This window comes from Haliotis asinina, chromosome 4 (genome assembly GCF_037392515.1).
Source record: "Haliotis asinina isolate JCU_RB_2024 chromosome 4, JCU_Hal_asi_v2, whole genome shotgun sequence".
Classification (NCBI taxonomy): Eukaryota; Metazoa; Mollusca; class Gastropoda; order Lepetellida; family Haliotidae; genus Haliotis; species Haliotis asinina.
Window position 1 is genome coordinate 66584589 of NC_090283.1, and position 15406 is coordinate 66599994.

The 15406-nt window shown below is 36.7% G+C and overlaps 1 long non-coding RNA gene across 1 annotated transcript; it reads right to left on the minus strand.

The window, feature by feature from the left end:
• Positions 1-8775: 8775 nt before the first annotated feature.
• LOC137281790 (uncharacterized) lies at positions 8776-14749 on the minus strand. Its single transcript, XR_010956766.1, has 2 exons — positions 14509-14749; positions 8776-14233 (listed from the first exon to the last, which is right to left on the minus strand). It is a non-coding gene; the product is annotated as an uncharacterized lncRNA (long non-coding RNA).
• Positions 14750-15406: the final 657 nt, after the last annotated feature.

The window sequence follows — 15406 nt, forward strand, 5'->3', positions numbered from 1 at the left end:
CCACAAAATGAATGAATAATTTAATTTAGAAGAAGGTTTTGTAACCTTGTCACCGTTAATTCAATCAATGTTGAAATATAGCATCTTAGTATTCACTCCCAATGACGAGTAACAAACACTTACCTCTTGTAACAACATCTCATAATCCCCTTTCTCTCAGACACGTGTTCATCTGCCAGTATAAGCCCCGACATTGCAAGCAATTGTTATCAAAACACATTATTAGTTCTTCTGATTAACACAGAAAGTAACCTCTCTCGTAAGAAAAGCTCATCTTTGACCATTACTGCTAAATTGATTGTAATAATAGGTACAATACAAATTTAAAATTTAAAACCCCCAATACGCAGCTCTCGCTGAATGGGAGGTGTTTTTATCACCCCCAATACACGGCACTCGCTGAATAAGAGGTGCTTTTTATAGCCCCCGATACGCGGCTCTCGCTGTGAGAAGCTAATTAATTTGCCCCACTCGGCCTTAATGAGTTACTCTTCTCTGAGCGCCCCAGTTTCTTAAAACAATACAGCGAATTGTGTACTACTGCAACTGCCCCGTTGCATTAAAATGTGAGTTTTTCTAAGAAATAAAACAGTTGAATCATAACATTTCCAGAGTTTGTTTTTTGTTCAAATAAATATGTAATAAATATAACAGATTATACAACATATTTCAGTTTTCTAAACTAAGCGAACTCTCATTGTCATCTTCCTTGTACAGAAACCTAGCGAAAACCTACATTGCCCAAGTTCCACAAGGTTTCTGCAAGACAAGAAACTTACTCACTCCAGCTATAAGTAGGATAAAAGTACCGGTTATACACAATAACATTCCTTAGGATCAAAGAAATTCATTAAGGAGCGTAGGTGCAACCTTGAGAGATCAAACAACTTCCTTAAAAAGCGTAGCAGTACAAAGAAATTCCATAAGGAGCATAGGAGCAACCTTAGAGGTCAAAAGAAATTCCTGTAGAGCAAGTGTGTTGATCATTTGAAACAATGAGAATTTGAGAATTTTTTTTAGCTATCTCATTTGTTTAACGCTTTATCACTTGAAGCAAAATTGTCATCATTCCATACCTCTTAGCCAATCAAACTGAATGTGTATTATACATAATCCAATCAAAACCTCCCTCCACACAATTTTGTCTGAAACCACCAACGTTTTAGTTATTTCAGATCAGTAACTTACAGCAGGAAAGTGTTGAAAATCGTCCATCTCTTACATATTCCTCATGTCGCAGGAAAGTGTGGATGTGAAACGTGTTGCTCTTTCGTCAGTAGAGACATTCGACGATACATTTCTGAAAGTCAAGGATATTCTGGATAGCCAAGTCTATCTGCATGAAATTATGATGAGATCGAGTGTGTTGTACAAAACCATTTATATGGACATGCTGGAGAAGACCAAAGCCTTAGAAGTGAAACTTCAACCAATGTCGCCTCCTTTCTTGAAATGGCTGACGGATTACACTAATCTCATTGGATCTTTCCCCTCTGCTACTAAGGAGGACCGAACTTCAGTGAGCGGAACTGTTCAGGAAACGTCTGTTCTTCAGAAAAAGAAGAGAACCAGAAAAACAATGGAGGAGGATTTGTTTCAACCAGTGGTAAAGAAACCAAAGAAACAGCAGGTTAAGAAAGCAAAGTAAGTGAATATTTGTGTTACATGTCACTGTGTTCTACCTATTTAATTTGCAACATCAATTTTGTTTTTATATTCATATCTTTTTCCTTTCTTTTTGTTGGTAGGGTAATGGTCAACAACTCAACTCTACCATCAATTGATAAAGAACATAATATACCTCCAACTGAAGCTAACTTAGATGTCTCCAGCGAAGTCAACTTGCTAATGGACGAAGACACCATCGTAGCTGACTGCCAGCCCATTGGATCTACTACTCTTAACAACTGGTGGCAGGATTACAGTCAGCTCATGGAAGATATTAAGCAGCGAGAGTCAAATGCAGTAGAGGATGATCCTTATGAAGAACATAACCTGACTCCTCTTCAAAAGAATTGTAGTGTATGCCGCCATAATAATATGTTACGATATATAAGTTGTAACAGTGGTCAAGTTCAGTGTCATGTATGTTGTATGGATTTGATGAACTGTATGTGTTATCGTGACCCAGAGGGGATGATGGATGACACGATATCGCAAGACTTTCATGGACATATCCTCACGATATAAGTTGTTGCATTCAAACAGATCGCGATTGAGGTATCTATCATAAGTTCTTATCTTGTTGTGCATGATGATCGCTATATTGAATTGATATGTATAGAATGTTCTTTGGTGAAATAAAATTGTGTTCATTTCTTTTTTAGTTGTATAAAAATCTTGTTCATCTCATCCCTTGCTTCAATTCATCATGAGTTCTCGAAGAAAAAACAGTGATTTAAAGCAGAACAAAGCATTAGAAAAGTATTATTTTAACCCACAGAGACCAGGCGCTTTCTATGGTCCATCTAAACTGCGTGATCAATTGAAGAAAAACAAGCAACACAATATCAGGTTGAGGAATGTGAAACGGTTTGTGAATGAGCAAGATGCTTACAGTTTACACAAACCAGTTAGACACAAATTTAAAAGGATGAAAGTAAGAGTTAATGCAATGAATGAAATGTTTGACGCAGATTTAGCAGATATGTCAAGGTACATGAAATGGAATGATGGTATCAGTTATCTGTTGGTAGTTGTGGACATTCTTTCACGCTATGCTTTTGTCATGCCTTTGGAGAATAAGAAGCCACTTACAGTGGTGAAAGTTTTTAAAAACATACTCAAATCAAGGAGACCCATAAAGGTTCGCACTGATGCTGGCTCTGAGTTTCGAGGCGAATTTGAAACATTCCTAAAAGAAGAAAGTATCACTCATATCATCACACGTAATGAAAATATTAAAAGCAATTATGTGGAAAGATTCAACAGAACTTTAAAGTCGCTCATCACGCGTTATATGACTCACAACAATACCAAAGAATACCTTTCTGTATTACCTCTACTGGTAGAGAATTATAATCATACTTTACATTCATCTCTGCCTGATTTATCACCTGCTCAGGTGAATAAAAGCAATGAATTGAAAGTATGGGAACATTTGTATGTGAATCCATTGCGCAAGAAAGTTAAAATCAAAGGTAACTATGCTGTAAAAAGATTTCAATATAAAGTTGGAGATATTGTTCGCATTCCATACCTGAGGAAACCATTCAGTAAAGAACTTGATTTACGTTGGACTCAAGAATTGTTCAAAATAGCTCATCGCTACAAAAGGCAAGAAATACCCTTATACAGAATTAGAGACTTTCACAATCAACCAATTAAAGGATCGTTTTATACTCAAGAACTACAAAGAGTAAACAAAGATGAGGACATTGAGTGGCAGGTGGAAAAAGTCCTGAAACGACAACACAGAGGAGGTAAAACCTATGTTCTTGTGCGATGGTTGGGATGGCCAAGTTCGTTTGATTCTTATGTGGAAGAAAGTCTGTTGAAAGACTTGTGATGGAGAAATATATTTTTCTTAAGTCTTCAGACTCAAAAGAAAACTATTTTAAGGACAACAGTCCCTATCATTTTCGTGTGAAACTGAATCAAAGACTGATGTTTGATGGATTTTGGGTTGTTTCATTAACAGAGTTGAATTTTGGGAAACTGACTGATGTGGATAAAATCCATGATCCGTATGTAAACATACTGTGCAACTTGTGTGATAGTTCACTGGTAGGAGATGCACAGCTGCCATTGCTGAGACGTATTGACTTGAGGCTAGGTCCTAACTTCACCTTTGCAAACGAATACAATATTCATGTGGTATTGAAAGAATCCCCTGTCATAGAAATTGTTATAAAACCCAGTGATGAAGTGGCTTTGTCATTCTTGAGTGAGGAGACTAGTGCAACACTTCACTTACGGCGTTATCCATTTGCAAGTTAAGATGGAAGACTATCCTCTCTATGTACCTCACTATGAAAATTGGAAACATTACTTCAAGAAACTGAGCACAAGTCATCAGCAATACCACAATGGGAAATTATCAACTAAAGTAATACCTTATACAGTCAATAGAAAAGAAGAAGGACCTTTAGTTGAATTGCACATGACATCAGAGACTCAGAGCATAGTAGAGAAAGCAGATGCCAAAGAGAGACGTCGCAAGTCTTTAAAGAGAGCTGCAGGAGAACAAATCATCACTTCCAAGAGGATACGTCAGACAGACAACACTACTCCTTCTAAGACAGCTAAAGTTTTAACGTGCACACCTGTTGGAGGAAACGATATTTTCAGTTAACACAATGGCACTCTTATCCAGTAGTAACTTTTCCGAATATCTTCCGGATTCTTACTCCATTTTTTCGCTTCCAAGTTACACAACAACCACAGAGATGTTCTATTTCAATGATGTACGTCCATTAAGCCAAATCAATGACTCGTCTCCATTGGAATTTGCTATCCCTAATCAGGGCAGTGAGTACATTGATTTGAAGAGAACAAGACTACATGTGAAACTTAAAGTGGTGCATGATGATGCTACATCATCTTCACTGGTTGAGGATGAGAAAGTTGGGCCTATTAACTTGTTTTTACAATCTCTGTTCTCTCAAGTTTCGGTTTCCCTGGGAAATCAATTGGTATCGAGTGCAAATAATCACTATCCCTATAAAAGCATGTTCAAGACGTTGTTGAATTATGGAGCAGATGCCAAGAATTCTCAGTTAACATCACAGTTGTTCTATAAAGATACTGGTAATGAAAATGATGACATTGAATCTACTGATGCTGTTACTGGTGGTAATACTGGATTGTTGAAACGTGGAGACTTCATTGCTGAAAGTCAAGAGTTGACAATGGCTGGCAATTTGTTTGAAGATGTTTTTGATATGGATCGACATTTGATTAACGGAGTAAAATTGAATGTGACCTTGTATAGAACAGATCCTCAGTTTTGTCTCATGAGTGATGTTGCTAATACTAAATACAAAATAAGTATTTTAGATGCGACACTTAAAGTGTGTTATTTGAAAGTGAACCCAGCTTTAATTCTGGCTCATAACACATTGTTTGAAGAAAAGACAAATGGGAAACCAAACAATGCACTGTATCCCTATGTGAAGACAGAAGTCAAATCTACCACTATTCCTGTGTCTACTGAATCATTTACTATTGAAAATATTTCAAATCCTGTCGCTCATCGATACACAGTTGCATTTGTTGAGAGCAGTAGTATGTCAGGTTCTTTGGTGAAGAACCCATACAACTTTCAATCGAGTATGATCAAAAAGGTTACTCTGAATGTAAATGGTGTCAGTCTCCCTGGGAGAGCATCCAATGCAGATGATGTAGATACCTATCTGAATCTATTTGATGGTGTGAATGTAAAGAGAGAAAGTAAAGGGAACTTTATCAGCAGAAAAGAATTTTTACTTGGAAGCGCACTTTTTGTGTTTGAACTGAATGAAACCGGGACTGAACATCTCAGTCTAGTAAGACGGGGAAATGTATCACTAGAAATTCAGTTCAATGCTGCCTTAACCAAAACACTGAGTTGTATTGTCATGACTGAAAGGACCTCACTCATAGAAATTGACCAAGCCAGGAATGTATATGTAAAGTGAGAGAATATAAAATGAAAGCTACAGAATTGTTATGTGCTATTCAATGTGATCCTGTGCTTAAGAACCATGTCCTAGGGGTGTATGCTAAAGACACTCTACCTGCACTTACATCTCCAATGTTGTTGAGAGGTGTTGGCCTTATTGTTAATACTGATGTGAGAAGTAAAGATGGTCGCCATTGGATTGTCATGTATCTGAAAGGAAATAGAGCAGAACTGTTTGACAGTCTAGCTGAGCCTGTCAGCAAAGAATTTGTTGACTATTTAAAGTCATATGTTCAATTCTACACCTACAGTAGCATACGTTTACAATCAGTAGATTCAAATGTGTGTGGATCGTATTGTCTGTATTATCTGTTGTGTACATTTAAAGCTAACTGGACTTTTCATCACTTTTATCATCAGTTTGATCTAAAACACTTCAATTGGAATGATATGTTTGTATCTCAATATATTTGTCATTATTTTAAATATTGTACTCCTTCTTGTTTTCAATGAAATTATGTATCATATTTGCATAGAAAGAAACATTCAATAAAAAGTACTTTAATTTAAGACCTGTGGTTGTTATTTGTATAAAACAGGAACCATGTGAGGTTTTAACTCACTAGTACAATACACCAGCGAAGTGTGCAAGTTACCATGGAAGAATGTCTGTTACCCTTTCATACACCTACTACAATTTCTGTAGCAGGAGGATCGTCTAGTGGTAAAAGTGTTTGGACTGCACGTCTCATAAAACAAGTGAATACCATGTTTGATCCTCCGCCTCACTTGATTATTTACTGTTATGTTGTGTGGCAAGACATTTATTCAGAGCTTGAAAACAGTGTTTCCAATATTAGATTTCAAGATCACTTGCCTACTGAAGAGGAACTGAAATCTTATTCTCATGAATCGGACAAAAAATGTTTACTTGTCTTGGATGATTACATGCAACAAATTTGTAAAAGTTCTTTGTTTTTAGATCTGTATACCACACTATCGCATCATTTAGGGATTACAGTCATCAACATTATGCAAAGTGTCTACCCCAAAGGTGAATGTGCAAGAACAATGTCACTGAACACACATTACTTTGTCTTGTTGTCTAATCCACGTTCAGCACATGAATATAAAATTTTAGCATCACAAGTATTTCCAGGCCAAGCTAAGTATTTTGCTGAATCGTTTCAAGATGCAGTAGGAGGAAAGAAATATGGTTATCTTGTCTTAGATGTGTCGCCTTATGCTGATGAACAGTATGGACGTTTACGAACCAACATATTTACTGATGATGAGATGTGTACAGTCTACCTTCCCCAGAAATAACCTTGCATGATTTAAAATATGTGCATAGATGCATTTGATACATCATTTCGTTTACAACCTCTGAACTGAACAGAGCTATGGATGTTTGTGGACACTTTGATGTGGAATCAGATTGTGTTGGCATGACACATAATTCACCTGAAGGACAAAAGTTTACTGATAGAGCGGTTTCATTCAAGACTTGGCCAGTTCAAATGAAACAGTCTCCTAAAGACATGGCTGAAGCTGGATTTATTTACACGGGACAATCTGATAAAGTGTATTGTTTTAAGTGTAAACTTTATGCATCTCGATGGATACCAGAAGATGATCCTCTGTCTGAACATTTCAGACTGTCACCTCATTGTGACTATATCAACATGATAGCAGCTCCAAAACATACAACTATGAATTCATCATAGTTTTTCAAAAACTGTCAACCTTCTATATATCAACCATTTCACTTCACTTCAGTCATTCTACAGCCAGCTCTCTTTCAGCAAGCAAAATGTATGCAGTGAAAAAAAGTAATTGTTTGATTGACATTATTGAAACACACAGAAAGAATGGTACAACATTGAATGAAACAGCTTCTAGAATGTTGTTTACAGTGTCAGTGTGGGGAGACGATTATGCTGCTTTACAAATACAAGATCACTATGACTCATGGACTGAAGTCATTAAAGACTTGTTGTGGAATAACAGACTGTGTCCCAACATATTGGATGAAGATATATGGACAGATGGGGAAGTAGACTACGAATGCTTCAGTAGCGAAAACGAACGAGAGGTTGCTAATAATATTTTCCGAAAGGCTATGTCTTTACAAGATTATGAAGACTCAAAACATAGTACCTCCGTGTCTGTTGGGGGTGAAGATTTGTTGGAAAGTTGGCAAAGAGATCCTCCTCATGATTGTAGTCAGTGTGAAAATGTCAATGAAGAAGATGACAATGAACAAGAAGATGTCTAGATAAATAACAATAACTAAAGATGTATGTCTTCATTTGAAAGTGAAACAGCTACCCTACAGCTTCAACATGAGTGGACTGATAAAACATCATGTTAGTTTCTTAACAGTGTTAGCAGAAGCTAATCATGCTCAGAGAAAAGCTATGCTGACTCATGCTTCTTCAGAACAATTCTTATCAATTCTTACTCTTGTGCATAATATTCTCATGGGTAACATAGAGGTGACAGAAAAAGATAAAACGTGGTTGTCTCGTCGCAAGAAGGCCATTCGCCTGCTAGCCAACAAGGGTGTCAGCAGACACAGAAAACGTGAACTCCTCATCTTACACCACTCAATTCTACCTATTTGCATAAGGAGTTATCTAATCTATCTCACCTCTATAGAAGATGAGCAGGCCAATGATTCTTTTGACAAGAGAGAATTACCAGAGATTAATGCCAAAACAAGAAGAAGAGAAAACGAATCAGACAGTGAATCAGACAGTGAATCCACCAGTGAAACCTACAGTGAGTCAAGTGAAAGTGAATGATGAGACTAAAGTAAAAGAAGATCATGTACCATCTCTGTATTCTAATGTTAATGTGCTGCTTCAAGTACCTGATCAATTAATTCATGGCATTTCCTCTGCAAATATGGTTGGCAAGCTGATGTCAATGTGGGTCTTTGTGAAAAACAATATTTCAGCTGGAAAAATGGGATTAACAGAACATTTGCAACTGGTGTTAGACAGTGGAAAAATCTTGTATGATACCAACATTGTGGACTTAATTCGGTTTGTGATCTTGTCTCCTAAGAGTAAACGTACTCCTCCAGGATATGATAAGTTTCATAAACTGTTAAAGCGATTGCATGCACCCAAACAACTGTTTAAAAGAAGAAAAACAAAAGGCAAAAGTCAGTCAAAGATTTTATATGTCAAAAGAAAAGCAGCTAATGGTGTACCTGGTGCAACAAAGCTAAGAGCATTGGAGGCTCTATAGTAATGTCTTCTTGAATAATAAATATTTAGATTTGCATTCAATGTTTGTTGTCTTTGTACGAGTCTGTATAGTTATATATCATACAGTACACACCATTACATAAAGATACTGTTACATTTAACTCAGAGGGATGATTACGAGTTCAGTCAATTGATATGTCTTGAGGCATGTGCATGCACAAAGTTTTGTTTTCTGCTTCTTTTTTTACAGCAAAGGTGTCTTTATGCACCATAAACTTGTGATAGGTGTATTTCATCCTAACACTGCAGCACACACAAGTTGAACTCTGAGAGTGATTGAGAGTTCAGTCAATACGATATGTCTTGGGACATGTGCACACATGCGGTTTCGTTTTCTGCTTCTTTTTAGGCACCCGAATCCTCACAGCACAGGTGCCATTATGCAGCATAAACTTGTGATAGGTGTATTTCATCCTAACACTGCAGCACACACAAGTTGAACTCTGATGGTGATTGTGAGTTCAGTCAATACGATGTGTCTTGGGACATGTGCAGGCATGTGGTTTTGTTTTGTGCTTCTTTTTATGCACCCGAATCCTCACAGCACAGGTGCCATTATGCACCATAAATTTGTGATAGGTGTATTTCATCCTAACACCGCAGTAAACACAAGTGAAGAGGCCATCATACTCAGGTCCATTGGCATCTATGGGTAGATAGCCATGGCATTCAATGCAGAGATAGCTTCCTTGCTCCATCTGTGAATGAAAAAAGAATAATAATAATAAGGACAGTCATGGAAACACAATGCAAAACTAAATTTTGATGTTCAATTTCTGCAGTAAACACAAGTGAAGAGGCCATCATACTCAGGTCCATTGGCATCTATGGGTAGATAGCCATGGCATTCAATGCAGAGATAGCTTCCTTGCTCCATCTGTGAATGAAAAAAAGAATAATAATAATAATAAGGACAGTCATGGAAACACAATGCAAAACTAAATTTTGATGTTCAATTTCATAATTATGAACATAATTTTGGAAAGATGATTATAGTCAAAGTGGAACATACCTGTGATTCTATTGTATACTGTTTTTTCTCCCACTTGTACAGTTTGTATCTATTCTGGTGAATAACCATAAGGCAAACTGTGAATACTATCTTCTAAAATAAAACGCTTGTTGTCTATGGCTGTCAATGCCACTTTGGTATGATGTTGAGTGTACAGAGTGTTATTATGTGACCTAATGAGATTAAAGGAACATGAAACAGTTTCATTATTAAACAAACAGTCTCTAAACATTTCATGTCTGAGAAATTGTTTGATTACAGATTTCTTTATACCTTTGGCTGTTTTTTTCTCAATGAGTTCTTTAGCTTTTTTGAATACAAAACTGTACATTTTGCTTTTAAGGCCACAAAATTCTAAGATAATCTCTCCACCTGCTTCGTCTTTCATTTTTCCTGTAACCTTGCAATTTACATCAGAATACAACCCCTTGGGGTCGTCAGGGTCATAATTGGAAGTGTCAAATAAATGCAACTTTTGTTTCATGAACACATAAGGATCAAGAAAGGGAGTATGTGGAGGAGCATGCACTTGCATAAACAAACTGTCTGTGTCTGTCATGAGCAAATTTAAATGTTCATATCCATACTGTTTCTGCATGACATTGTAATAAAAGTCATAAATTTCAAACTTGGCCAAATCTAAAATGGTGAATCCAACTGCAATGGGTTGATCTAAATGCACAGACAGCTTTTCCATTTCCATAGCTGCAACATCTTCTGAATATATTTTAACATTTTTGAAGTTGGATTTTGCAGCAAGTTTTTGAAGTTTTGCTCGCTGGGTGACTAAATGCACTGTCTTGTGTTTACGTTTATTCATGCAGAAACGTCCAAAGACACAGTTGTTCATCAATTTGTAACGATCTTTGTCACAATCATCCTTTGCATTTTTACGATTTCTCAAGTTGAGCTCAACATAGGGTTTCAACCATGAGCCTTGGGTAAATTTGAGAACTCTGTGTATTTGCTTTAACACTAAACCATGCTTTAGGTACAACTGCAATGTTTTGAAATGAATCACATAATTAAAACGATCTTTCAAGGTACAAAAGAGTTTTCTACCAGATGATTTTTTTGGAATTTTGTCAATATCTTTTTTTAAGAAATGAGCTAACAATTCTTTGTGTTTTTTTGAAAACTCTGCAAATGGGATATCATCATGAGTTGGAGCCATGGGGAAAGCTGCATGAGATTTGTGTAAGTGAGGAGGATACATCAAATCCACTTCCAAGATATAACCTGTATCACCCTGAGTATCTACATTGTACCAGTCTATCTTACTGAACTCTGTGGATTGAATGAATTGATAGTTTCCTATGGGGAGAGGTTGTAACATGACAGTGGCATACAACGAATTCACATCAAAGTAGAGAAGGGTGGAAGTGTCTTTCTCTGGGTCAAAATGGTCCATATGTTCATTGTTGGCTTTTGCATATTTCTTACTAATGACTGACACTCCACCACGAATAGAATTTTCAATGAAATTGTAGGTGTCAACCTCTGTAAACAGATCAAGTTTAGCTCCTGTGATCTTCATAGCTGCGTCCAAGCAGAAGCCTGGCATGGAATAATAATGACAAATGTCTAGACCATAATCATTCAAACAACCTGTTCTAAAGGTCTCAATGATATCTGTTAGCAGTAATACATCTGTTTTGACATAGAGCCTCATAAAATCACTGATGGTTTTACATTGAAATGTTTCCCATAATTGTTGCGTGTATGCATAATCTGCATCACTGATACCTTGTTTGCTGAGCGAACTGTAAAAGGCTTCTTTTGGAGGCAAAGATGTCTCCTCTAAAGTTTCCCATGATTGGATATACTCATATGGAAAGTTCAGTTTTTTTGTGAGATGATGGGCATAACAGCCAAAGTGTGTCTTTAAATACACAAATGTATTTTCTCCTTTGTCTAACTGATTTTTTGTCAAACTATCTAATGAACTCTGCAAAAATTTGTAAGAATCCAAAAAGACCAAATGTTTGTCTACAGTAAAGGACAGAAATTGCTCAGTGGTGTGCGGTATGACTGTGATTTCATGATCACCAAATTTGTGTGCCACTTCTAACAACAGATGACCATCATAATGTTCTAAATTGTGGAACATAACTACCACCTTCTTTCTGAGCTGAAAATTTAGATTGCATTTGTTATGCAGAACCTGACGAAATTCGCCTGTCAAATGGTCATGATCCAGCACTCTATCAGATCCCAGCAACTCTCCACATAAACCACAATGGGTTGATCTAGCTATAACAATCTGGTCCTGATTGGTGAGCTGCAGGGGTTTAACAGAATCAAATAATTTCATTATGGCATCATATTCTTTCAAAATATTTCCAATAAAATGTTCTGCAGCATTTTGACCTACATAAGTTTGTATAGGTTTGGAATACCGTTGTTCAGTGCATACCACTTTGTAGGCATAAGCACAGGGTACATGTTTATTCAGGCGGGAAGTATTATCACCTTGTTCGGGCACTAATAAACTTTCAAAGTCGGCTACAATCAGAAACTTGGCTCTTTCAGTTTTGCTTTGAGATCTTAAACCAAATTGATACACTGCTTCTTCGGGTTTAGGTAAGACAACCCTTTGTGCTTTTGTGTAACAGTATGATTTGTGAGCTTCCAACCTTGGTTTGGTTGAGAATGACCATAAACATTTTCTACAAACAAAGTGCTGACGATCTCCATTACTGTTTCTGACTAAACCATTCAAATTGCTAATGAGACAAAAGTGGGTATTGAGCAAGTTGTCTATCTCCATGCCTTGCACATGGTCTTCCAATCCTAAAATGCCATCAAAATCATCTGGTTCACTTTCTTCAGAAAGCATCAATAAATCTATTTGTCTTTTTTCTTCTGCCACCTGAACCTTACTGATATACAGTGGATACAATACATTATCCTCAAAACCGTACACATTGATGGATAATTGATTCACTTGTTCAAACCGAGGAATTTGTTTCAAGGTCATGGGGAAAGTAAAACCTTCTAAAGTCAATTGATTTAAATAGGGAAGGTAATGAGTCTGTCTCTCTTTGTTGGTGGAAGATGGGTGCAATTTTGCAAGAATCGATAAAGGGAAACATAAATCATTATTCACATTTTCTACATTGGTTAAGCATCGTTTATGTTTTGCCAAATATGGCGGTAATGGGATGTAAGTACCACCTTTAAAGGGATTATACTTCACTACACTGAGTTTCAAAAGGATAATTGCAGAAACATTCAAGCCTGAATGAACCCCTTCATAATCATCAAGTGTTTGAAGCATTTTATTCATGGCTTGTGCATACTGTTCAAGTAAATCTGAACTTCTTGTAGCAGTTTGCATCTCAGACCTAAAGTATGCTTCATGAAAATGGGAAGCATCCCCTTCACTAGGTTTCTCCATTCTGATGTGCAAACACAAACTCCATTTAATTAATTTCTTCTCTGTTATTTCTGATTTGAGAGTTGCTATCACATTGTTCTGTTCACTGACTAGAAATACTAATGCATCGGTGACACTTTGTCCTTCAAAATCATATTGCCTGACATCGCCTTTTAGGGCTTCAGTAGAACATGGCTTTGAATTATCTTTTGGTTGGCTAGGATGACGGGAAGTAGGGTGAGCATTGGAAACATGAGATGAATTGGGGGGTGCTACAGACACTGTTGCTGACTTCGTCTTTTTCTTAGCCTTGCCTTTACCATGACCTACCATGTCATGACCTGATTTACTTTTGTGCATACGCAAAGCTTTTGATGTGGGAAAGGATTGATAACAGGTTGGACAGGTATGAGCAGGCTTTGAATTATCTTTTGGTTGGCTAGGATGACGGGAAGTAGGGTGAGCATTGGAAACATGAGATGAATTGGGGGGTGCTACAGACACTGTTGCTGACTTAGTCTTTTTCTTAGCCTTGCCTTTACCATGACCTACCATGTCATGACCTGATTTACTTTTGTGCATACGCAAAGCTTTTGATGTGGGAAAGGATTGATAACAGGTTGGACAGGTATGAGCAGAAACATTATTTGAACATGGATGACCTTGATAATCGGTTTCATTTGAAAACTGCTTAAAGCAGTGTGGACACTGATGCCAATAGACAACTTTCTGTTTACAGGTTTTCACATGTTGATTCAAATTATCTTTCCGATTAAAAGGCTTTTCACAAAATTGACAAACATATAATGCTTGTTCTCTGCCACAATTCTGAAGATGACGTATTAAATTGGATTTACGACTAAAGCGGTAATTACAATGACCACAAATGTACACTGGACATGTGGTATGGTTTGACATGATGAGGTTATTCACCAAGAATATTATACATAACAGCTCAGAACCTGCGTAAAAGAAACAAAATACTGAATAACATTGCACCTATTTACTACTATAATGATGCAGTGTACAGTGCAATCTAGTGTTTACAGTTGATTCAATGTTAGACAGACCTTGGTCTAGTGATAACTCTTTAATTGAATCCACGTTAATCCTACCAAACTTTGCTGAGTATAATCAATATTTCAGGTTAAACAAAATAATACTCTGTCTTATCACTATCACCAGTAACGATTAATGTAACACATTCTCTTTCAATAAATGCATTAAAGATGCTTACCTTACTGTTGTCAATGTGTGTCAACAGAAATAACCAGAATGGGTTCTTGTCTTCGAGCAGGAACTGATGTGTGATGAGAAATGGAAAAGTCTGAACCTTTTATACCTTCGCTTACATAAACTAAACTTACATAAGGTATCCTGAAAAAGGTAGAATACTTTGACAGAAACAATCCACGTGAGGATGGTTCAGTACATTAGACATGTCGGAATTTGCAAGCTCATGAGAAGTTATAAAAGAGGGTGGAATTTTCCTACCTTATATAAAATCCATCCTCCACGTGAGGATTATTTGGTTGTGTAACTGACCTCAAAATTTGCAGTTTCATGATTTTTCCCAGATTGTATTAGCATTTTGATAAAATGCAAATCGTACCATCAGGTGAAAGTGACACCTTATATAAGTGATGCGCTTAAATCGAACGCTGAGTTTGCAAATTTGAAGGTGACAAACGAGGCTGAAATATCACGTGGAGTAGTTTAGGTTATATAAATTTGGTTGTGTAACTGACCTCAAAATTTGCAGTTTCATGACTTTTCCCTGATTGTATTAGCATTTTGATAAAGTGCATTACAAAATCGTACCATCACGTGAAAGTGACACGTTATATAAATGATGCTTTTAAATCAACCGCTGAGTTTGCAAATTTGAAGGTGAAAAACGAGACTGAAATATCACGTGGAGTAGTTAGGTTATACAAATATTGATTTTGCAAATTTGAAGGTGAAATTCTAGTATCATTTCATGAATATCACGTGAGGTTAGACTTTAAATTATGTAAAATCATGAGTTTGCAAGTTTTAAAGCTTCCAGAAAGATTTCGAACATCACATGGTGAAAATGCTTGAGCATAAATAGAACCTCTCACCGCTTACAAGCACAACTTTTCTTGGTTTGA